The sequence below is a fragment of the Varanus komodoensis genome, unplaced genomic scaffold (genome assembly GCF_004798865.1).
Source record: "Varanus komodoensis strain SLA01 unplaced genomic scaffold, ASM479886v1 scaffold19, whole genome shotgun sequence".
In the NCBI taxonomy this organism is placed as follows: domain Eukaryota; kingdom Metazoa; phylum Chordata; class Lepidosauria; order Squamata; family Varanidae; genus Varanus; species Varanus komodoensis.
The window spans coordinates 10,422,130-10,447,766 of NW_025335550.1; the positions used below are offsets into that span (position 1 = coordinate 10,422,130).

Genomic DNA, 25,637 nt, shown 5'->3' on the forward strand with positions numbered 1-25,637 from the left:
AACAACAGCCAGCCGGGGTGGGGTGGGGAAGAGAAAGGCTGTGCGCACAAGCACGCACACTCATCCCCCAGGGATGGACTCGCCCCGCTCCACGGCCGGTCGTGTGTGAGCATGCCTGCACACGCATGCCAAGCTGCCTGCCTGCACTGGCCTCCCCTTTCCTTAGGGCTGGACAATTCCTAGTGGAAATAAACAAACATCTCTCCTCGCCAAACAGTCCCTGAGAAAACAAAATTAACTAGCAGGGAAGCCGCTCCCTCCAGCGCCACCAAGGACTACTCCCCTTGAATCCACAGCTCTTCTAACGCAGCAATTAGAGGCAGCCATTAATATTTCAATATTGCCAGCTCCGGAGGAAAGAGACCAAATTCACACACAGATGGGGGGGGGGGGGGGAGAGAGAGAGAGAGAGAGAGAGAGAGAGAGAGAGAGAGAGAAGGCAAACGTGTTGGGAATCGCTCGCTTGCTCTCAGCCCAATTAAATCCTGCATGCCACTTGCAGGTGAAAAATAGCAGCCTCCCCATTGAGAAGATCCAAGAGGAGTCCAAGCCAACAGGTTCCATCAAACAAAGGTCCACAGAACCCGTGCACACCTTAGTTCTGGGGTAGGACTCAGGGCACTGACAGGGGTGGGAGGATCCATGTGGTAGAAGGTGACTCACGCCTCTGAAAAAAAATGTCTCTCTGTTCTCCATTTGTACACGGAAAACAGCAAACTCTCTCATACAATTGTTATGAGAATGAAAACAAATGAATGCGGCAAATTTAGAAGTATGGAACAAGCAGGCAGGCAAAATGAGAAATGTTGAAGGGTTTCCCCATTTTAGCAGCTTGAGGCACCCCTTAAGGTTCAGGCTTCAAGGAGCATGAAATTCTGCTTTAGCTAGAGGGGAAGTGAAGTTGCTAGTCCTCATGGACTCATTTTGAAACCAGCAGCAGGCTCCAACATCAGTAGACATGAAGGCCATTTCGAAAGCACACTTACCCCCCCACGGATGTTTATCCTCCCCCCCTCCCTCCCCCAGCCACTTTCATTCAGCTGCTAGGGCCACTATTTGGGGAGCTGGCTGTCTTGGAAAGCCACTGACGAAGGCGAAACGGGGAGGGGAGGGCTTCAGAGATTAGTGAGAGAGCCATGTGGGTGGCTGCACAGCGCAGACAAATGAAATGAAAGACTGTCCATACAAGGTCACAGGGCTTGAAAGGGAGATAACAAAACGAGGAAGGAGAAGGGCAGAGAGAGGCGGCGGGGAGGGCCACGGGGTTAACGCCAGAGAAAGCCGCGTGGAGGCTGTGCATTTAAGTGGAAAGAGAGTAACAGGCGATTCCATCCGTTCCCCTGCGCTCTCAGTCGCGGATCGGCATGGGCCCATTGATTCCAAGGGCTAACCGGGGGCCAAAAGACCCAGCCCCTGCACGAAGCTCAGCCTCTGCGCTCACGGAGAAGCAAGCGGGCTGGCGGAGTGGGCCGCAGCTCCGAGGCCCTGTGTGATCCGGCGCACCGCTTGCCCGGTTGGTCTGGCCAGAGCAAATCAAGCTGTCAAGATGAACGATTGGGGTCTTTAGGAGGGAGCGGCGAGCGCCAGCCTCTGCAGGGACCCAGGCTGCCCACCCAGGCGTCTGGGCGGAGGAAGGCGAACTGAGCCCCAGGCTGAGCACATTCGAGGGGGGCCTGGTCGGGGGACAGCTGCTCCGCAGCACGGCCAGGCCAGGCCCCCTGGGACATCCCCCTCGGGCTGGAGGCCAGTGCCCTTGCGCCCTTCGATGCGGCTGATGGCGCTGTGCAAAGGCCTCCGGAGACACGATGGCCGGCAAGACAACTCCAGATCAGGAAGAGTGGGCGAGGCTGGCTCGGGGATCCCTCCCAAGAGCGCAGGCCAACTCGCCCTTCTGGATAGCCCCCTGCTGAGGACGAGTCCCATGGCCGGATCGCATCAGCGCAACGGGGCCGTCTCCAGCGGAGAACGGCCCTTGCTGCTTCAACACAATGGAGCTGTGAAGACCGGAGCGCATGGATTTCCAAAAGGCAGTGCTGTCGGGCAAGCCTGGAGCACTCCCGCCAGAGGGAAGAGGAGGTCTGTGGGAAAGGAGGGACTGTCACATGTGCTACAGCCCTCAGCAGACACCCACACAGAACTTTATCCGGGAGGAGAGACGGTGGCCGTCAAGGCAGGTGATGTGAACTTGAAAAAGCCTCACAAAACCTTGGTCCAAGTGGGAAGGAGAGAGAGAAGCACATTTATTTTTATTTTGTTTCAGTTTTTACAATACCCTACCCTATTCCCATGGGCTCCGAGTGGTGTATAAGAGCTTAAAACCAACAATAATTCAGATTTAAACTGAAAGCAAGCATGTTAAATAAACTAATGAAGTCCTTCTGATAGCTTTTAAGCCAGTCTTTCACTCTCCCTGGAAGGGAGCAGCCCAGGATAGCTCACACTCTTTTCCCAGTAGGCCATTCCCATAGTTTCAGGCAAGCACTGAGAAAGTCCTCCGGATACTTGGCATTCATCTTGCAGAACAAAACACATGCATGCAAGGACACACACACACACACACACACACAGAGAGAGAGAGAGAGAGAGAGAGAGAGAGAGAGAGAGAGAGAGAGAGAGAGAGAGAGAGAGCGCGCGCGCGCGCGCGCGCGCGCGCGCGCAGTCCTCCTCCCTGGCAACTGTGGCCAAAAGCAATGGACTGCAGCACTCCCCTCTTTCCAGAACTGTGCCACAATTTTGCCACCGGGGGAAAGGGCGGGCAACTGCAGAGTGGGCAGAGAGTGTGGGTGCCGCTGTCCTTCTCGCACTTCACACAGGCGGGGCCGGTGTGAAAGGCAGACAGCCTCACGGAAGCGCCAATTTGAGGTTACTCTCTGGTTACTAGCTCAGCCCGCCCTCGCTTCTTCACCAAAACCCCAGCAAATTAAAATGTCCCCTCCCTCCCTCACACACGCGCGCACACACACGCACGCACGCACGCGCGCACGCACACACACACACAAACACACACACAGAGCACTCAGGCAGACAGGGATCCAGACACAATGCAAGCAGAAGCAAACTCAAGCAAGCCAGCCCACAAGCCGCTCCGGAAGCGCCCGTCCCCACCCGCCACACCACGGCCGCTGCAGCCTGGGCCAGCGAGGGGATGCTCCGGGCCGGAGACCCGACTTATCCTGATTCAGCTCATTCCAAGCCATGGATCACAACAAGCCTGGGAGTGAAGCAGCAACCACTTGGATTTGGGCCAGGGACTTTTGCTCCTGCTCAGAGACTGAATGAAACGATGAAGACGGAAAGTTGTCCTTCCCAGCTGTTCACCTGGAAAGGGTCTTTTAACACTTTCAACAGAAGGCTTGAAGCCAGGGATGCCAACCCAGGACCTTCCGTCTCCAAAGCCTGCGACCTACAGCTGAGCCAGTCCTTCCCCCAGTTTGGGCTAAGAAGAAATTTGCACGCAGGTCAGAGCAGGGAATGTTCTGCCGCCTCCTCCTCCAGCACATGGCTTGGCTCACTCACCCGAGCTCTCTCCCATTCTCATGCAAGTGATGGCTGCGGCTGCCACTTTCTGCGGCTGGGCACAGGCGGGAAGGAGGAGCTGGTACCGTGCCACAAGTGGGTTGGCCTTGTGCAGCGAACCCACATCCATCCAAGACGCAGGCTGTGCTGCGCCGGCCCCGCTTGGGTGCCCCCACACTTCCCTCCCTGGTCTCCCCTGGCCAGCAGGAGAGCTTTGGAGCTCGCATTCACACTTCCTCCGACCGACCGACCGGAGGGAGGAAAGGAAGAGGCAGCTCCTGCCCAGAGAGAGAGGAACCATCAGCACTTGCACACGCTCCCAGCCTCCCTCCCCTCTGGGTTCTGGGCTGCCATCCAGCTGGAAGCCAGCGAACGGGGAAGGACACCCGGGCGGCAAGTCAGAAAAAGTTCGCCTCCCACTGCTCCGGGAAGAGGCGGAAGGACCCGGGCTTCCTCCAGTCTGCCCAGCGTGAAAACGGGGCTGAGCTGTCCCAGAGACGGGACACTCGGCCACAGCCATGTGAAGGGGGGGGGGGGCTGAGCTCAGCAGGAAGCGGGATGGCTCACTGCAGCCAGGCAGCGGGCCAAGGCGACCCTGGCAGGCCCCACGACCCCCAGGCCCCGAGTCCTGCGCACGCGCTGATGCAGCCTCAGGTGGCCTGGTCACCAGCTGGTGGCTCCAGAGACCCAGCAAGGCAGCATCAGCCAGCCCGGCCACGAACTCCGAAAGGCAGCCAGTGATGGGAGTGCCAGGGGAAAGAACTCAGAAACACAGAAACAGATCGCGTCGGAAGGGGTCTCCTGGGCCATCTAGTCTGACCCCCAGCTCCAGCTCCCCGCCCATGCCTACCCAAGTTGCAGGCACCAAAGTGCACCAAGAGTTCTCCTGCGCTGCTATCACATGGGAGACTCGCTCTCATCACTTCCTACACCACGTTATTTATCATGCCGTAACAAATCTGTTAGCATGTTTTTGGGCAAGGACTAAGGAAGGTAGTTCAATCTACTAGTCCTCACTGCCTATACAAAACAGCAGGCCTCATAGCACTTTGAAGAGAAGCAGATTTATTACAGCACAATAAATAAATTTTATGTATGTATTTATTATTTAATAATAATAATAATAATAATAATAATAATATAAAAAATAGGTGTTGTGCCTGACAGGCGTGTGCGTGTGTGAGTGTGTACACAATCACAGACATGCAGGGGGCAAGTAATCGCAAATAGCATGATCCAAGACAACCCTTTGTCAAGGTGAAACGCAGACAAGGCAAGCTTCCTCTATTTCACATTACTCTGCTTTTATTGAACGGCACAGTGCAAGATCGTGCAAAGAACAGGATATCAGCGGCCCAGTAACCGGTGGTGGCTTTTAACAAGAGGGCTCACAGGGGAAAGGAGACAGAAAGCAGCTGCAGAGCCTCGTGGCCCAGCATTCCGAAGAGCAAGGGACGTGACCCAGAGGACGGCGCAACGGACAGAAAGGGCGGGAGGGCAGGCAGAGCTCCAGCCCCGCCATGGGTCAGCTGCTCTCACTGTTCTCCTATCTGTGGAAGAGGCTGGTCCGCAGGGGCAGATGAGGGCTGCCAAGAGGCTTTCTGCATGCTAACGGGCTCCGAAATTTCAAGCAGCGAGAGCTCCCTCCGGCAGAGTTCAGTGCCCTCCACAATCTTGGCGCCGGGCCTTTGCTTCCTCTCCTTTTTGTGTCACAAAAGGAAATTCCCAGCACCACTGAACTTGGAAAGACGCGGCGGCCTTCCTCCCACTGCCCAACCTGTAACCTTGCAAAGGCCCCGGCATGTCAGGAAGCGATAAAAACGGTCTCCCTCAAGCTGGAGGTCGTGGCCCCGTCGCGTTCGCCTCCACCTCCGCCAGAGACAGCGGATTCCTGGCCCCTCGCCAAAGTCACTGTCTCCGCCGTGAAGCTGCCTGCCTCGGAGCCAGCTCGCGTGTGCGCGCACAAGCCACAGCGAAGGCCCACGTGAATCCAAACCCCTCTCCTCCACACACCGATCCGGCATAAAGCCCAGCGCAAGCACAGGTCCCGCCCACCTCCGTCCTCCACCCTGCACATAAAAGTTTACAGGTGCACGATGAGTTAACCACGGTCGGACCTGCCCATTAGCATGGCCAAAAATCGTGTGCATGTGCAAGCACATGAATACACGGCTGAGGAGGCAGCCTGTCGCCAGACCACTAAGCTCAGTGAGATCTTCCATGCAGAGACTTCCTAGACGAAGCGCAGACATTCAGGTATAGATTCAGGACAGGTAAAGGGAAAGCCTTCTTCACATGCTTGAACTAGGGACTTTGCTACCACCTAACATGGCAGTAAATGCTCACTTGGATGCCTTTAAAGGGGATTAGATGTATTCAAGGCACAGAGGGCTATCAGTGACCGAGTTCAGACCAAACAATAACCCACACTCAAGGACTGGGTATAGGTTGAGTACGGCTTGTTGTTGGAACATGGGCTATCATGTGGTCTGAATGCAGCTGTGCTAACAAGCCATGGTTTGTTAACCATGAACAACCCATGGAAAGAGTATATGGTTTGTTACTGGTTGTGCACTGTGCAATTATTCACCGTGGCTTGGTATCTCAGCTGGGTTCAGACAATTCAATAATCCAGGTTTCAAGAAGCACCTGCATTTCAATGACACCCCAGACTCAGCCCCTGAGTACGGGTGAGCCTATTGCCTGAACCTAGTCAGTAGCTTCTAGTCCTCAGGGCTATAGAGTGCCCCTCAACACCAGGAGCTAAGGAGGGTGCGACTGCACTGGACCATGCCTGCTGGTTCCCAGAGTCATCTATCTAGTTGGCGTGAAAGAATAACCCACACAACTATGTAAGTTTTGGGGGCAATTCAGCAGGGCTCTTCTTACGGCACTGGAAATCCTGGGGGTTTGTCCTGGGACTCTTTGCAACACACGTGCCCTGCCTTCCCCGACCTGTTGCTCAACTGCACACAACCGTAGAGCGGGACCCACGTGTGCCCAGCCATCCAGCCACACAGATAATCGTCCTCAACTGACACACGCGAACTCAGAATCCTGCGCACACATGAGCTGCGAGCACATATCCACCCTGGCCCACACCCAAAACAGAAGACCAAACAAGCCAGGAGGGGGATGTTGTTGAAACACACGCAGAGAGACAGTGGGCCAGAGAGCAGCAGAATTTGGAATGCATAACAGATGCAAGATGGTTCTAAAAGTACAACCATGCAACCTAAATTCATCGCCCAGATACAATAGAAAGGACCGGTGCTTTCCCAGCCATTCCAGATGGAAAGCTGCTTTGTTTGGTTCCATTCAAGGCCACTCTGCTGACATCTCTTAGGGTGCAGTGGCGGGGGGGGGGCAAAAGTAACAGCTGGGCCGAGCCAAATGGAGGCCTCTTGGCGCTGGCGTGAGGGGCTAGGAAGGGCCGAGCCATCCTGGACAAAGGAGGACACGCAATGGGAACTCTCAGAACAGAAGCTGGACTCGCCCATGGAAGCTCAGAGAGGGCCCTGTGCCCACGGGGAGCTGGCAGGACCTGAGAAATCCCTGACCCAGTGAAGTCTCCAGGCTTTTACAAGAATCCCGCTGCTGTGCCCAGGGGGTTGGAGGGCGGGGAGCTCGAGGGGGGCCAAAAAGCTACGCGGGGTGTGAAAACACAACCGTGTGCTGGCCTACCTTTCCATCATCCCCCCCACCTTCTGTTCTGCTTAGAGCTTTGCAACCCCCCCCCCCTTCCCTGCCCTCGTCCGGCTCTCATGCGGCATTCATCAGTTTGGCCCTTCGTGGTTTTGGCCAGGTCTTAACCTCATCGCTCACAGCCTGCATTTGCCAGATCCTTCGGCTTGGTCCCGAGGGAAAGATGACAACAGCCTGGGAAATGTGGAGGAGGAGCAGCTGGGGAAGGATCCCCTTTCTCCTCTTCCCAGCAGCTCCCCTGGAGTTGCCTCGCACCAGTTCCAGCCGGGCTGGCTCTGGTGGAGAAGGCGGCAGCAGCAGACGTGTGCGCGGGGGGCGGCACTGGCAGATGCCTGATGCAGGCCTAGCTGGCCTAGCCCGGTGTCACCAACACAGGCAGGCAGCTACGGCTGCCCAGGGAGATCCCTGGGCGGGGGTCCTTCCGAGCCCGCCTGGAGAAACCGGGGCCTGCTGTGTGCAGAGTTCAGGCTGCACTGCCGAGTGACAGTCCCATGCAGTCCATTGCCAGAGTGGCGCCCGGGCAGTATATTATTTTGGTGAGATCAGCCGGGCCTTTTAGAACTGGCAGGGTGGATCCCCGAGCTAAAGCTGGCTCAAACTCTCCCTCTCCACCACAGCCAGGCAAGGGCCTGAGGGCACGCGTGGTCCTCAGCGCTCGAACGCCCAGGGCCAGCTCCCAGCATTACCTTTGCACACACAGTTCCTCGCCAACGAGCACTGCCTGCTCCTGCCTTCACTGCTGGCAGAGTGACGCCAGCGTCAGGCGGGTTGCCAGCGCCTGGGGAACTGGCAGGAAGGAGCACAGGAGGCAGCGAGCTGACCTGGAGGCGGACAGTAGCAAACAGCTGAAGCAGGAAGGCTGTTTGCTTTTTAATTTGATCCGGGACGCAACAACAGAAGCTGCAAAGGACAGCTCGACCAAACCCCTGAGGGTGAGGACCACTCGCGTGGAATCGGGCCACTGATACATTTGCATCCGTACTGCTGACTCTGACCGGCAGCAGCTCTCCAGCGTTTCAGATGAGGGTCCCTCCCAGCCCCACTGGGAGACACTGGGGATCAAACCCGGGACCTTCGGCACGCAGGGCAAGTGCTCCACCTTTGCGCTACAGGCTCCCCTAAGTTCGTGAGGAAGGCTCAGAGCAAGGATGGAAGTCCACTGACACGGAGCAACTGCCCACGGCACCACGGCCCTGCCTGCCTGCTGCAGACACGGGGCAGGAAAGAAATGCACGGATCCAGCTCGACTGGGGTAGCAACGAGTTAGCTTCCCGAGTTGCAGAAGAGGCAGGTGGAATGTACGTAGCCAATTAGGATCAAAGTGGCAGACCACATTTAAACTACTGATAACTGGCTGTTCATACAAACTGGAAACACCTCCTCTAAACACCAGAAATTGTTCCACCTTAGTCTCACCCCAATTCCCAATTTGTTTTAAACATTAGCCTCTAATTGATGGCGGCATGCATTTTCCTAGAGCAAGACACCGGTGCGACCTGTCCAACTGGAGGGAACGGTGCCTTTTTACGGAGGGAAGAATCCACTTCGTAATTCTTTTTTATGCCACCTCAAAGGCCTCTGGTTTCAGGAAAGACTCTGCTGGGTTTCTCCACGGGGCAAAGGTAAGGCGACAGTGCAAGGCCACTTCTTGGGCATTGCCTGGGTGGGAGTCTGGATCGTCAAAGGGGCAGGTGAAGCTCGTTAACGGGCAGGTGAAGCTCGTTAACGAGGGAAGCAGGCCTCTCAGTTCCATCCGGGTGTGTCCTGGCAAGAAGTTTACCAGCATCAAGGGAGAGAGCAGAGGAGGAAAATAGCGAGACCTTGGAAACTGCATAATAAGACAGAACTGCAGAGCCTTTAAGTACGTACCTCTCCTACCATGCAAAATGCTTCTTGTCCTATTTGCTTCATTCCTCCATAGGCAGGCAAACAAACAGCAGCTTTGGATCACTACAAACGTCACCTTCTCTACGGCACAGCAGAGAAGCAAGAGAGGGTGACGTCTCCAAAATTACCCCGCCACAAGCCGACAGGAGAAAAGCGGATCCCAGGTCACATCCCAGTACCTTTCCAGCTGTTCTTAGAACAGAAGAGTTGTTGGGTCAATCCCCGAGGCCAGGCTCCTGGGCAGCGCTCCTTTTCTTCAATCATGCCTCTTTGACTCAGACAAGTTGTAAAATGGGAGTACAGCTTACAAGAGCAAATAATTAAGTCCTGGCCCTTCTAATTATCTTGCAGGCAAGCCATGAAAACAGAGACAGACATGCACTTCAAAGCAACACTGAAGCAGGAGGAAGTTAATAGCCCAAGTGGTGCTTCCAAAAACCAAACCAAAACAAAAACTACCATTGTCTGTCCCTTCAGTTGCGTCTTTGACCTTTGCTTGCAAGCCGACGGGGCAAAGATGATTTCATTCTGAGTTCTGTGCAGCATCTATTCCACTCACAGGTCTGTTACCACCAGCCTTTCCTCCTCCCTGTCTCCCATGTCATTTCCAACAACACGGCAAACACTCAAGAGGGCTCCAACACACAACCCCATGCGCTCATCCAGAACGGTGTGCCTTCCTCCCCATAGGAAGCTCACAAGTGGGCTATGAGCACCACAACACCCTCATCCTTGCGCTCCTGGGCATGTTGCTTGCCCAAGTCGGCATGACAGAGGTGGTGTCCCACACCTGCCAGGGCACACCCTCGGCTGCATTAGGACTGGCAGGTCACGAGATGGGCAGGCTGTGGGTTCCACATGCCGCTCCGCAAAGCCCCCTCTCGCCATCTTGAGACACACTTCCTGTGATAAGCTTCTTGTTCCACAAAGCTTTTTATAATTAAACCTTATTGTCTTTATACTGGCTCCCAATTTCCATTTTAAAACTTTTTTATGTTGATGTGCTTAACGATATGCTCTTTTTAATGGCTTTTTATTACTGAATTTATTGCTTATCTTGTAGATTGCTTGGAAATACTTTATTCTGCAGGCACAGAAAGTGCCAGAATGAAGGAATGCAAACTCAAATAGCCCAAACCTATTGTCTTTTATGGAAGTAGGAAAAGGTTCCCCCCAGAAGCAACTTATACTGCCTCCACTTCATGCATGACTTGAATGGTTAAACTGGTTGTGGAGATGTGCCCACCTACACATAGGAACAGTGAGATACCCACTGTACCATTTGATCCAGTTTTAAAGAGTCTGTTTCAACTGTTGTGGCCTGAGGACACAGACAAGATGCTCAGAAAGGTCCATGCAACGGGTGTCTTTATCATTGCCTGTCTCCAGGGCATTTTGGCTGAAAACCACAAGGGGATGAGATGGCATCAGTGGGATACCTTCTTATCTTCCCGTGCCCTTTAATGGCTATGTGAAGCCACCTGGGAGGTCTTCCCGGAAACACCTGTCTCTGCTTCTCTTTGTCGTCAGATCCAAGGGAACGCGAATCTGGGAGGTGCTGAGCCACTGCTGAACTAAGTAATAGGCAGGATGGGGGCCCATAAAAATGAAGCTAAATATAAATAAATATTCCTTGATGCTTTGCTCTTTCCTTCGAAATTAGGCAGCTAGTTCCAGCTTAACAGACTAGCTCAACTCTAAACTGAGGCCGCTTTGCCAGCCCCAACTTCTCTCTGTGGGAGAAGTCTTCAGGCTGTTGGGGAGAGGCAGTTTTCCAGTGTGAGGCTGTGCGAATTCAAGCTGCTTGCTGCAGATTCTGGCTCCCTTCCCTAAACATCGATGACGGACACCAAAGTGGGGGCGGCCACGTCAGAATTCACCTCCGCAACTGGGGTCGCTTCTGTCCTGTACTGGAGAAGAAGCTGCCCCAGATGGAACATGGCCACCACCATCAGAACTTACCCAAGCACCCCTGGAGCAGGACGGATAAATGGATGCTCATGGCACATCTCCAGATGTCAAGAGCACTTTCCAAAACATAAAGCTGTGGCACATACACCAAACTCTTGCCTCTGACAGCCCGTGGCTCAGTGCAGACAGCTCCATTTCATGAAGACACGGAGACGGGCCCATGTTGTAGTGGCCCCCGTCCTGCAAAATAGCCCCCTGCCCCGAAGCAGGCCAGGCCTCTGTGTGTGTTTTAGGCACTCCCTGCAAACTTGCCCGTCTGCTTTCGCTTTCCCCAGTCATGGACCAGCTTCAGGATGCTATTATGTGTCTTTGAATGTTTAGTCTTGTTTTGTTTGTTTCTGTTGTTAGTTCTGATTCATTTGTAAACTACTTCTAGATTTGTTGCAAATGAGAAACAGCGTACGACGAAGATGACAAGGATGGCAATAATGTGAAATGCGGCACCACGCACAAGACAGCGAACTGCTGCCCTGGGAACGGCCGAGGTTGCGACAGTAATGCCTGTGAAGCATCATGTGGTCAGGAGTGCTCCAGGTTAGCAGAAGCAGTAAAAGTTTGCTGGAAGTACAAGCTCACAGGGCAGGAACCAGGAAGCAAGCACAGCTGAGATGAGATGAGGAAGCCAGAGACATGTCTGGTGCCGACTGCCCCACAGCCCCCAAACCACACCACCAGCTCCGTTTCAGGCTGCTAGTACACCTCTTGCTAGCAGCTCACCGTACCATCTGGGACTCTCCAAGGTTCCCCAACACACACACAGGGGTGGGATCACCAAAACATCTTGGAAATAAACCAAAATAAGTCAACATTAGCAGGCTGTCTCTCCCGCCCACCCCCAGGACTGAACCCGAGCCAGAATTCTCCTAGCAGACCTTCCCGATAGGGACACTACTCATTCTTATATCTTGCGAAGGAATCACAAAGCAGCAAAGAAGGCCTGTAAACAAAAGCAGAGAGCTTTCCTGGCACCCAAGACAGCAATTCGAAATTCCTGGGTTAGACCGGGAGATTTCTGAGCTGGGATCTTGCTGGGCTTAATCCCAAGAACCAATTTTCATTGAAAAAAGGCACAGCACATGCATAAACAGTTCTAGGCAGAACAGTTGGGGAAGCGAGCGTCTCTGAGCATGTACAAAGATCCTTCCTACAACACTAGCAAGACAGCCCCACACCCACACGTGCGAGAAGACCCCCTCCCAGTTGAAAAAAAAGTTCCCCCACCCATTCCTGTCCGGAATCCACACCAGTCCGAACCGCAGACGACAAGCCGAACTTCCCGCGGTGGGAGGCAGCCGCCAGAAGCAGCCGCCAGCGCCCCCCTCGCGCGCGCACCGGCCCCGTCGCCCGGCCCAGCTCCGTGGGCGCGGGCACGCGAAGACGGCGAAGCCGCGGGACTCACCGATGACGGCGGGGCGGCCGGTCCAGCGAGGGCTCCTCTCCTCCATGGGTCCGGGCGGCGGCGGCCCGAGCGAGGGCCGCTCCCGAGACGCTGCGCTGCCCCGGCCGCCGGGCGGCGAGCGGCAAACTTTTCTCTGTGCGCCCCGCGCGCGCCGGCGAGCAACTTGGCGCAGGAGAGCGAGGCTGCGCCCTCGCTCGCTCGCTCGCTGGCTGCTTGTCTCGCTGGCTCTCCCCCACCACTTCCTGCTTCTGGTGCGCCTCTTCCCCCGCCCGCGGCTCGGCCCGGCCCAGCCCGGCCCAGCCCAGCCCAGCCGGGCTGCTCCCGTTCCAGGAGCTGCAGCCACCGAGTGACTCACCGGCTCCAACCGGGCCACGGCGCAGCAGCCGCCGCCGCCGGCCGATCCCCCGCCTGCAAAGCAAAGGCCGGCGGGGGGCGGGGGCGTGCCTCCGGAGGGGGAGGGGCTTGCGCACACCTCGCTGCTCCCCCCCCCCCCCGTGAAGGGGACAGCGGCAAAGGGGGCTCCCGGCAAGCGCGACCCGAGCCGCGTCGACTGACTCGGGAGTGAGCCCGCTCGGGGGCGGCGGGGGGAGCAGCCCAGTCCTGCGCGCTCGAGCTCGCTCGGAAGCAGGCCCGGCAAACGCAGCAAGGTCGGACCGCAGGCCGGGGCCGAGGGCTGCAGGCGGAAGCAGCGGCGCTGAAGAGGGGGCGGCCAGCGAGGCTGGGGGCCAGGCCCCCGCCCCCGCTCGTCTCCGGAACGGGGAGGGAGCAGGCGGGCAGCCCGCGGCCGTGCAACGGCGAGCGCTCCGCCTGACCCCGGGAACACCCCCACCCGCTCACATTTGGCCCCGGGCCAGCCTGGCGGAGCTCAGCGCCCCCCAGAAGTAGCTGGGGATGATGGGAGTTGCAGCCTGGCATATCTGGCAGGCCAGCCCTGGGCATTTTCCTGCTGGGGAAGTTGGAGGCGGGAAGGGCGGCTGTCAAGGAGAAAGCCTCTGAGCGGCAGGGCTCCAAGCGGAGCGGGCGATTCTACCGCACACCGAGTCCGTGTCCCGCCCCTGCCAATTTGCCACCCAGGCGGCCGGTTTGAGTCGCATGAGGAGGAGAGAATTGTGGATGTGACCAAATGATTAGCAGCTGCTCCAGGCAGAGCCCGTGCGCTCTTCTACCACTGCGAGGCAGGCAGAAAGTCGGCCAGTGCAGCTCTGCCCCCTGCCAAACACACTGTCAGATTCATCCTCGAGCCTGGGGCCAGACCTAGACGTGTGGGAACGGGGGGCACCGGGGAGAGAGGTCTGTGGGAAGAAGCACGCTGAGTAGGGTGCGGAGCGACCCCTTTGGGGTGGCCCGACCTCCCTGTAATTCCGAAGCATTTCCACTCTGTCTGTCAAGAACGGCTGCCAGCTGCATGGAGAGGGCAATTTAAACAAAGACCTGATCCCGGGCTTCAGTTGGCCCAGAAGGCCAGGGTGGCAAGCCTTCCTGCCACCGAGTCCGCAGAGGCAGACCTTGGACGCTGGAGGGAAGCCGCGGGGTGGGCGAGAGGCTGGCAAGCTTATTTAGTCGGGGCTCCAATTTGCCATCTGCTGGAGAAACAGTAAACGACACTGTTTCCCGCAAGGGACAGATCACGGAGCCTGCAAAGGGACCCTCAGGCAGCCAAGAGCTGTGCCTGGAAAACCAAACCAGCTGCCCAGATCAGTGCGGGCTGCAGGTTTCGGAGGGCCCTGGAGCAGAACACCTTCCATGGGCCCCCTCGGTGAGTTGGCCTTCCCGTCGCCCCTGTTGCCAGGTGCGGCTGCCTTTCCTCATCCCCTTCTTCATCCTTGCTTCCCCTCCTTTCCTGCTTCATGGGCAGAGAGCCAATGAGCCACTCTGCAGGGGCATCTTGCGCTCTTCCTCTTCCTCCTCTCCCCCCCACCCCATTGCTGTCTGCACCAGCAGAAGAGGCAGGTGAGCCAGCAGGCTGCAATGGAGAGGGGGGAAAGGAAGCCCGGGGGGGGGGCTCTTGTCAGTGGGCCCCTGCTGATGTTTGGGACCATGCTGACCCACAACCCTGGCCCAAGACAGCTGCTCAGCCACGTCTCAGAGGAAAGTTTCTCCACTCCCCCTTATCAAACAGCTCTGCAGGGTGGCCTAGGAAAGGCCATGCACTCCAGGGTGAAAATCCTCACATCCACCTCCTGGCAGCGCATTTCCATGGCACGAAGTTGTTTCCAGAGGTTGGAAGTTCCATTTCCACATGGCCAAGCCCTGTCAGAGGGAAGGAGGGATGATAGACCAGCATGTGCTTTTCCCCTGGCTAGAGAAGGGAGCTGGAGAGGCAGGTAACCATAACCAGAAAAAGTAGCAATCCTCTGAACAGGACGTAAACGGAACCTCCAGCTGTGATGCCTGCATTAGATTTCCCGGAGTCACAATATTCTTTTTACATTTTCGTGGCACAGCTCCTCCACTGCAAATCTTCCCGTCCTCCCTTCAGTGACTGGAACCGGTGAGCATTAAAACAACTGGTACGTTCTAACCCGGGGTGGCTCCACAGTCAACTGATATTTTTGCTAAGTGCCGGCTCGGCAGCGAGGGCAGAGCAGCCGTGCTTGCCTTCTTCCCGGGGGACCCCTTGGGCCTCCCCTGGCTCCCCTTCCTTCTGTCCCTGCCTGAGCCAGCCTGCCCAGCCCTGCCCAGCTTGCTGCACCAAACATGCTCCCGCGCGTTTTTTCATTGCTGTGCTTTGTTCTGCAGAACTGAAAGGAACAAATGCCTTTATCAGCCATTCTCACAAGGTATAAAGAAGCACTTTTATCTTCCTGCCTCCACTAATCTAGAGCAAGCCAATGTCTGTTATTTCTCCCCCCCCCCCCAATTTTCTGAGCTGAATGTATTTGTGGAATCAGCATAAGCGTGCGAACCAACTGTGCGCTGTACATTTGGCATAGAGAAGGCATTCATGCGCACAGTCCTTATGCACGCTTAAACACACACATAGACATATCTGCAGCAAGTAGTTAGCTGCAAGGTTTTCAGGTTGTCAAACTTCTCAGTAGGAAGGGGAAAAAAAACCCCCGAAAATCCAGGCTAAACATTTCCTCTGCAGGGCCCCTCAGGCTCCCATGTAAAACTTGCATCCTTTCGCGGAGGGAACTGCGACGCAGCACAGAGGAGGGGTACAGATGTTCTGGGCACAGCGAGCCTCCATGCCTCTCCCATATGTGGTTGGCACAGTCTGGCATCTGTCCCTTCCCTGTGTGCCAGCCAAGATCCTGACCGGGAACACAAAGGCACTGCCTCCAGGAGCTGAAGCAAGAAATACAGCCGGCTTCTCACACTCAGTGTCTCTGCCAAGCGACTCTGGTAATTAACACAGGCAACTTCACACGGCCCGTTCCAGGCCACGGCTCCCGCTCCCAGCTGGCTGGCAGTAAATAGCTCGCAAATTACCCAAGACCCTCCCTGACCCCTTATTCTAGCATGACACCACCAGGGGGCCTCGGAGAAACTGAGGGGCTCTGCTCGCTTTTTCCAGACCCTGGTGTGAGGGTCCTTTGCAGGACACGTTCGGCAACTTGGCCCAGCGTGGTCCCGCCCTGTGAGGGACACACGCAGCCGAGGACGGCTGCAGACGTTTCCAGGCGCACGCACTTAAAGGTGGTCATCAGGTGACAGTGCTTAGAACCGCCTCACTCTGTCTGGCTGAGGCCTGAAGCAGTGCCGCCTGTAGGAAGAGGTCAGACAACGCTGCAGCCTTTACCAACTGACACCATGTAGATGCATTTAACTGCAACTTCCATCAGCCCCTGCCGGGAATCATAAGGGCTGCAGCCCGACATACCTGGAAAGGCTCCAGCTGAGGAAAGCTGCACCGCTGGGTCTCCAGAAAATCTGCACAAGAGAACGGCACTTCTCCTCTGCCCTGGATTCTTCCAGGATGCAGCCTGGGCAGCTGCCGAGACTTTCCCCCGAAGAGCAAAGAAGAAAAGGGTCCTCTTTGCTCACCACAGTCCTACCTCCAACTGTCTCTCAGTAACAACGGCAAGAGGGCGGGTCACTCTTTTGCATGTGTTAAACGGACGGACGGGACTGTGGCGTATGAACATGTGGCCACTGAGCAGAAGCCCTGGCATGGCCCATCAGGGACTCACTCCCACTTCATCTCCCGCACCAGCATCCTTCAGCAAGCTGGTCCTCCAGCACTTGTTCCTCCCTCGGATTTCTCGGGAAGGGCAGCCGAAGGGGGAAGTTCCAGGAGTCTGTGTTCTGCAGGGCCTTCCAGAACAGGCCTGGAAGGTGGAGGGAGGGAGGGAGAGAGACGCCTTCCCCAGGAATGCTGCAGCTCCTGACTGAGGAGGATGTTCAATTCCCAGGAGGTGGCATCCAGCCAGACCAAGCTTGGGGACACTGGAAACTCAGGCGTGCCCTCCCTTGACCCCAGCCAGCAAGCTGCTGCTTGCAGGGGGAAGACAGAGATCTCCACAGCCTTTACATGTGGCTGGAACATCTGGGTTCGGTCTCAGGAGATGGAAGGTCTTGCGTGTGTTCCAGAAAAGCCCTGGCAGGAGCTGCCAGGGAGCTCCGAAATTTCCTTCCAGGAGAGCCTTGGCACGGAGATGCCTTATACTCTTAATGGCCATGAGGGGAACTACCATCAGGCTGATGGCAAATCCCCTTTCAGGCTCCTCAGTTGCCTGCTGCTGTTTGGTTTTTAACCACTCTTCTTGGAGACAAAGCCGGCAGCAAACACACCATCTGGCGAGCTCAGTTTGGGCTCCCCGAACGTTCTGGGCCAGGGGGCACATTTCAGGGTTGAGGGAGGGTTGTCGGTGCTCTCGGAAAAGGGCTGCCATGGCGGGGGGACACCTATTCTGCCACAGTGGGCACGGTGGGTCACCGAGTGGGAAAACAGGTGCAACTGAAGGGAAAGGAACCTACGGCCAACCTATGAAAGGAGCCTATGAACCTACAGACAGCAGTGGCTGAGCTCTGAAACGCGTCGCTGGTTTTTTGAGCACTAACTGAGGTGGCGCTGCAGAACAGCACTCGGACTTGTGACATGCGCGCCATTGTCCCAGTTACAAGCCGGATTAATTTTTAAACAATCCTAAGAAACAAAGTAAGGGTCAGGAGCAGCAGGAAGCCAGGCAGGTGCCCAGAGAAGTTCCGCGCTGGAGAACCCGGGCCCCAGTGAAACGGCTCAGCGCTGCCCACCAGCACCGCCAAGTCTACGCCACGCCCTGGGAGTCGAAATCTCCTCGCCTCGTTTCTCCCGCACAGCCACCCCCGGGCTGGTGCCGTGCAGGAGTGTTGGCACGTGCCCCCCCAGAACACCACGGCACCGGGCTGACGAAGGCTGCTCCAGCACATGAGCAGCTTGTCGGGGTCCCCTCCTCCTCAGAAGGGAGACAGCCCCTTGCCCAACCTGCCACGCACACAGACATGGGTCCCTCACTCTGCTGCCCAAGGCTCCTCTTGGCCTGCGTGTCCCCCCACCCCACCCCACCCCACCCCACCGGACTGGAACAGCAAAGGCAGGGCTTACTTGTAGCTGTCTGGGCGGCACCCTCCGGATCCAAACCAGCCCTGCAATCCTGGGCAGGCCCGTTCCCTGCGGCCGCACTCTCCGCGGTGCCCGGCGGGCGCTGGGTGGGCTCACCGGCCAGGAGCTTTAGAGCAGGCACCTCCAGAGGAAAGGCCGACGTCTGGAAGAGAAGAAGAGAAGGTGTGAGCTGCGCAGAAGGCCGTCTCTGCTGACTGGAGAAGCCCCGAACCCGTTCACACGTGCGTGCACACGCAGGCACGCACCCAGCAGTGCTGAGTCCCCAGGAAGGAGGCGGGGAGACGCTTTTCCCGTGATTCTGGGCGGCAGCTCATGCGGCAGTTCTGCCGGGCACAGGGGCTCCCTCTCCATCGGACTAACAGGTTTTCCCATCAGGAGCTAGGCAAGGGGTGCCCGACCCCTTCTGCAGCAGGAGGGCCGATGGCATTTTGCAGATGGGGACATTTCAGCCCCGCCTCAGGCCCCCAGTGCCACCACAGCCTTGCCGCTCTGCTGCGCAGGCAGCATGTGGCCCAAGCCTGGCCCTTCAGGACTTCCAAGAGCAAAAGGAACGAATCCTGCAGCCAGAGCTCAGGCGGACAACTGTGTCTCATACCCCTCCTGGCCCAAGTTTCTCCCTTGGCCAAAGCCGGTTGAGTCTTGGACAAAGGCGATCTTTTATTGTGCCTGTTTGCAGCTGGGTTCTGAGTGTGTATGTGTGCGCACGTGCATGTGTATGCATGCGTGTGTATGCATGCATGCACACAGATCCACACAAACTTCTTCTTCTTGCCCCCACTTCCCTTCCCTCCCCTTTTTTTAAGGCAGAGAGTTGCTGGCCCTTGTTTGGCTGCTGCTCAGAGAACTGGCTGTAAGCCCCCTATAACCCCATGTCCTTGCCATGCTTCTAGCAGAGGCAGACTGAATTACACAGATTAGGAAACAAATAAAAATAGGTAATATTGTGCACGAGAACGTAATGAGCATAATGAATTTGTATTTTTCTTGCCACGCAACATGGATACAGAACACTGTTGCCGGTAATGCGGTTGTTGTTGTTGATCAGAAAAAGCCCTGACAGGGACTGCTTCTTTAGGAAAACTTCAGCATCTTTATTCTAGACTTAACACATGGCGTCAAGCACCTTGCCCTTTTAGAGATAATCTGAAACCAACGTATAGATGAGCCCGTCGTATGCACAGGAGGACCGAGGGCCTGAAAGCAAAACCCTCTTAGGACGGGAGAGCCGTCCGAGTCAAGAGTGGGAGCGCCTTCTTCCCTTTGCGCTGACATGCAGAACGGTTTTAATGTTTTTATGTTGATCCCATTTTTTTCAGGATTAGTCCTCTAAAATCAGGGCAGCTAAATAAGACGCGTGGCCTGTGCGGACTCCTTAGCAAAGCTCTCAGGCTCAATGAGACACCCACATGAGCCACGGCATATAAATCTACCATTTGTTTCCTGGAACACTTTAATTTATGGAGCCCATATGCTAATGCCCTGCACAGAAACCGCTTGCTTTCACCAGATCCCACAAGCCACGGGGCGGCGTCGCTTACTGACTCCCAGCTGGCAGCACGCCACCTCCAGCTGCCTGGGCCTGGCAGGATCCTGGAATGGGAAGGGTCCCCGCGGGCTCGGGGAGGATGCAGGCCACGCCGTGGTCCCCCACGACACCGTCCCAGCTCGCCTGCTGGTCTCTTGCGCAGCAGTCACAGAAAGCAAGCTTGGTGATGCCGCCCGTGTCTGAGAGCGGAAGGGAAACGCAGCAGCCTCCCTTTTAATTGGAAAGCAGGCACTAGACTTTATTTATAGGCTACCTTTCTCTCAGCACAAGATGGCATGCACAGAGTCCCCAGGCAGCCGTGGAGCTGACGCAGCCCGGCTCGGCTCCAGCAAGATCGCCTGCCCAAGAGCACAGCCCCGGTGCATGCAGAAGGCTTGGTGCAGAAAAGCCTCCGAGGGGAGGTCCGCTCCGGGGAGCAAAAAGCAACCAGCCCCTTTAACGCCCTGCTTAAGAACTCCGGACTGCCTTGCCAGACCGAGCCTATTGTGTGAAACGCTCCAATCCGGTCGCGGCCGTAACTATTTGCTTACTAGAAAGCCCTGGTGACTGGAGCCAACTGCTGATTAGGTCCCAGCCCGGCCCAGAAGAGCCTCCGCAAGGTCATCATGAACTCTCCCCCAGCCGTCCAAAGAAGAATGTCAACACCCTGCAACCACCAAAACGGACTGCATCTCTTTTAAGCAAGGCAACAACTATGAAAGAGGCTTGCAAGTGTGCAGAGGCCTCCGGAGCCAGAGGGGAGGGCTGAGAAGGCTTCCGAGCCCCCTGTCCCTCCACTGCGTGAACAGAAACAGAAACTGATGAAGCAAAATGAGCACATTCATGTAGAGCTACAGGTCACGTTAATTCCTGAAGCAGAATTTACTCAGCTGGATGAACTAACAAGCCTCCTCCATCTTGGCCGCCCCTTTCCATTAAAATAGCAACAAAGGCAAGCTTTTCTTGCTACAGAGGTATTGGGAGGTCATTTAAGGTAAGCTTGGGAGAGATTTCAGCTGCTAGAGAAAGGAGTTAATTGCAGGTTACCCAGGGTTTCGGGGGAAGGGAAGGAACCAGCCTCCAAAGGCACAGGACCCCCCACTCACACACATGCAGTTGCATGCTAGCTGGAATAGGGGACCCTCCCAGCTTGCAGAAAAGCCAGTGCGGCATCTTGAAGGGTGTGATGGGATACAGGCTTGTGAAGGCATCCCCCCCCACAGCATGCAGCAGGCATGTAAATATGTAATTATGGAGTTAGTCGCAACCTGGGCTGTGATTTACTGCTTCAGTGTGTGCGGCATGTTAATTGCTCCCAAGTCAAGTTATTCCAAAGTAGCAAGGAGAAGGGGGCACGGCAGTCTTTCAGGAGAACATGGCCTAGAGGTTTAGGGCACGAGGAGTGGGTCAGGCTTGCAACACAAGAGGGAATGTGAGGCTTGGATGTGGAGGCAGGGTCCAAAAGAAAAGCATGTCAGCAGAAGCCTGGAGTTCCAAAACCACATCTACCAGAAGCAAGAATAAAAATTGCCTTGGCCATTCTGCCAGAGCAGGCAACGGAAGCCCAGCCTCAGAACAGAATGATGTGACTAAATGAAATGGTAAACGTCAGGGTCCATTATCCACTCTAAATAGTGGATCCAGTAAATCCACTCTAACCCTTCCAGATCTTTTGGCCCACTATTCTCATCCTCCCCCACCATTAGCTACAGTGGCTCCAGTGGATGGGACTTGAAGGCCAAAACATCTGGAGCCACATGTGTTAGTGGCTAACCCACAGGATGATGAGCCACCAGCCCATCTTATTCTATACTTGTCTTTTGCATCTGGTGCCTTCCAGACATTTTGGACATGGACTCCCATCAGCTCCAGCCACCATGGTCAGTGGTCACGATGCTGAAAGCGACAGTCTGAGACATCTGAAGGAAGCCGGGACAGCTGCTCTGCACCAGGGAGGGCAAGAAACATCCCCAGGGGCCTCCAGGTGCTTCAGTCACCTGACTGTCCATCCCTGCTCCGCACCGCAGCATGTTCCCATTATACCTCTGTTCATTACGTGCTCATTGTGCCTTTTCTCAAAGGTACAAGAGGTGCTGTGAACGATTCTTTATTCTTCCAAGGCCCCTGCTTCTCTTCGCCAAGCAACCCCATCCCCTCCAAGCCCCATGCCTAAAAGGGCTGGGCAAGGCACAGTCGCTGCAGTCACCTCCTCACTTCAGGCAAGAATCCACCCCAGCTTTTAACTCGTGCCCTTATCCGGGACAGCTGCCAATCTGTTTGCGGAGACTGGGGAAGATCAACCACACTTCCCTGCTTCCACCTCTAGCCAGGACCAGGATGCAGCAGAACACAGGGTGGATTTTGCACCTCAGCTCCCCAGACCCGTTCCAGCAAGCCCCGGGGCGAGGAGCAGAAGAAAATGCTCTTGAACGTTGCCGCTCCTCCACCATCAAAGCACTCGAAGAAGGATGCGTGGCCTGCCAGCACTCCCTACTTACGCTGCATTTGATGCAGCCTGGGCTCAGTAATTGCCTGTGATCTGAAAACATCGTGCGCCCTGGCTGCACGCATCAGGACAGGCCTCACGAGACCCCGGGGAGGGGATTGCCTGCCGAGGAGCCACGCAAGAGGAACCGAGGCGTGAGCAGGAGGAAGGCAGGCGGTTCTCTGACTGCCGACTGCAACAGCTGGCAGTTGACCGGCCGGTCCACCACGGGCTAAGCTGCCAGCAGCGCCATGGAATATTCATGGGTCTTCTCACTGCTCGAGAGGATGCGAAAGAGAGTGGCTGGCAAACAGTGCAATACCTGTGATGCAAAAGGCACTTTGGCCTGGAGAATTGGTTCCTGGGGGGTTTTCTAGGCAGGCCTGGGGACAGTGCTGGAACTGGGAGGGGAGGGCATGACGAGGGAGGCTGGGAAATGGAGGCTGGGCACGGGGCGGACCCGGAGCTGTGGAAAGCCAGGCAGCTGACAAGGGAGGGGAGCCAGGAGGAGAGGCTGCAGAGGCACGGCCTTCGGGCCAGGTGCAGAATGCGTCCTGGGCCACGGGAAGACATGTCTGTGGGGTTAATTGGGTCTCTGCCCACCTGCAGAGGATCTGAGAGGACCCACCCAGGGGGCCTCACATCTTTGCATCTTGCGGCGCTGCTTCCAGTGCCTGCTTCTGGTCACACACACGCCTTCGTCCTCCCCTTGCAGCTAAGCAGAGGCGGTGCACACTTGGTTCCTTGGGGTAAGGCCTCAACTGCTCCTTCCAGAAGCGCCACCAAGGCCGGTTATCTTGGCTGGGGGGCACTGGCCTCCTTAAGGTGCCGCGGTGCTGAGGGACGATGCTGAGGAGTCGCAGGGGGATGTGCGCCAAGGGGCACGGCCGCCTCCTTTTAGATGGACACTTTGGGGAACACGGAAGCGATACTGAGCAGGGGCTCGTGGAAAGCCCCTGCGTGCGCTGCTTCCCCATCTCTGCTCTCTCTTCGCTCTCCACCCCGCTTGCTATCTGTCAAAATCATCCCTGTTACACAGATAAGAAATAATTGATGCAAAGGAGCCATCTGTTTCCAAATGTGAAGTATCTGCTCAATTAAGAGGGATCTGTCCAGCCAGATAAAGCCTCTCTCTATCCTCTGGTGGAAGAAAAGTGCCTCCTCGGCCTGACCGTGTCCTCAAAGTCTCACAACCGATCAGAGCAGCAGCCCGGTGATCTGGGCACTGACTTGTTATGTAGTACCCCGTGGCATTTACGCAGGGGGGGCGCCAGCAAGCATGTGAATGGGAGGGCTCAGAGCACGGGCGGCTGGCCTTCCTGCCATGCGTGATGCAGCACTGAGGTCAGACTGATGCTTGAGAGGGAGAGGAGACCCGTTGCTGCCGAACCTGCCGCGCTCCTGCCACAGACAGACGCGCGAGGCAGCGAGAAGCGGGGTGCGGAAACAGATCCGGGCATCTTGCGGGATGGCTGCTCACACACGCACTCGCGCACACCGTCCATCCCTCCCTGCTTAGAGCACTTTCGGGAACGCCGGAGCGTCGCCCGTGCCATGCTCTGGAGGAGCCTGGCCGGCAAGACCCCGCCAACATCGGCACCTCAAAACTGGGTGCGGGTCCATTCACCAGATGGCATATTGATTCCCTGGCCGGGCCACAAACTGGAGAGACAAAAGATGCGCAAGCAAGTGAATCTGACACTGCCGCCAGCCACTAACGCGGAGAGATTGAGCTGTCAACCAGCCCTGGCGAATTAGCAAGTCCTCCTGACACCGGCAGTACGTTACTCGAGAGTTGGCTGGCCTATTAGCATCGCCCTGTCCCTGCTGGGGGTCCTACAGGGAAAGATGTCAGCCACACTGCAGGGTCACGGAAGATGTTATGTGCTACTTAATTACAGAGAGAGGGGGGTGTGCTTTTAAATAACCAAGTCCCCCACCAAGAAAAAAAATTGCAACTCCCACAGACATAAATTGCACACCTAAAAAACCCCAAACGCTTGCAGATTGAAGGAGATTTCATGAAAACTGTGAACCAATCTTAAAGGCACATAGGAAACAGCAAAACAAAAAGGCTGTTAAGTCCCAGGCTGAAGCACAAGGTCGGAAGACAGGCTGTCCCTTTTCTTGCCCTTTTGGCAGGATGCAGGAAAACTTGCATGAAACCCGTGCATCCCTCTTCCAGCCTTCCTGAACCTGATGTGCTCTAGATGCGTTGAACTGCAACTTTTACCATTCCCAGCCACATGGGAGTTGCAGTCCAAGTATCTGGAGGATACTGGCTCAAGGAAGGCTGAACCACGCCTTCGTCACAGGGGAAAAAAATGAATCTGCACAACAGAGCTTAATGGGATGCAAAGACACATGCAAAAGATGCAAAACACGGAAGGGGAAAAGAGTAATGCAGTTAAATTATACCATTTGAAGTAGATGTAATGCAAAGCATGGCTGACAAAATTTGCTGCCTCCAGATCTGAAGATGCCTTTAAGGGGGGAATTAGTCAAATGTACAATAGACACAGCGCGCAATGGCTACTAAGGATGTCTGTGTAGGACCCCCAGTCTCTGAGGCATAATGCAGGAGAACACAGGAAGAGCAAGCTATCAGACTCAGAGGTAACTTGCGGACTGGTTGGCTAATACCAGAAACCGGACGGAGGATGAGATGGACACTTGGCCTGAATCAGGGGGCCTCCCTTTATATTCTTAGAGCTTACTGAAGCATATGCAAATAAAGGCTTACAGACCCCCCCCTTTTCCCCTGACCATCCAAGCCCCACCCTTCAAAGTAAGCTTTGCCTACCGATAGCATTACTACCAACTAAAATCCACTGTTTCAACAATCAGCCAAAATTCCACAGAGCTGTGCGGGGACTCCAGAAGGCCAGGTGGAGCAGACAGGGCACTGCCTCAGCCAGACGGCCTCCTTTCTGGAATTCTTCCGGGAGCCCCCATCCTCTGCTGAAATAGCACAAGCAGAGTAGTCGGGGGTGGGGAGGGCATTGTCTTGCCTGCCTCTCTCGGGATAAGCGTTCAAAGGCTGTGCATCCACCAAGTGACATCTAAAAGGGCCACTGCTCCCAGAGCATGCTGGGATAAGGGGACAGCTGCCAGGTGGGCATCTCAGGGCGGCCAGGTGGACACCCTGGGGATCTCCCGAGGGCACGATCAGGTGGCCCGCATTTTAAGGCCTGGGCCTCCTGTGTCAGGCTCCAGACCTACAGCACACCCTGTACCCACAAGGCTTGGCAGAAGCCTCCTCCTGAACAGTACTTTCCTCATCATTAGTCCCTGGGGCTGAAAAGAACAAATCCAGGGATATCTGATGCACAGCCAGGGCGTTTCGTGCTGAACTCGGAGTGCTTCCCCTGCCATGCCCCCGCCTCCCAGTTGGCTCAGTTCTCACCCGTGGAAGGAGCTGGGACAGCAGGTGCAAAGCGTGGTTCATCTTGCAAGAAGAATGAAGCAACCACAAGCAAGGCAGTACCCACGCAACACGGCGCCTTCCAAGTCCACGCCAGACCCGTGGATTCTCCACCCATGGGAGCTTTAGAACTGGAACTGTGCCGATCTGGACAAGCTTCCAGGAATCTGGGACTGG

At 56.0% G+C, this 25,637-nt stretch overlaps 1 protein-coding gene across 1 annotated transcript in view; it reads right to left on the bottom strand.

The window, feature by feature from the left end:
- The window catches only part of GSE1 (Gse1 coiled-coil protein), a 197,711-nt gene extending 185,193 nt beyond the window's left edge, over positions 1 to 12,518 (bottom strand). The window contains exon 1 of the mRNA XM_044427847.1: positions 12,479 to 12,518. The gene's annotated coding sequence lies outside the window, so the exon portion shown is untranslated. The remainder of the gene's footprint in view (positions 1 to 12,478) is intronic.
- Positions 12,519 to 25,637: the final 13,119 nt, after the last annotated feature.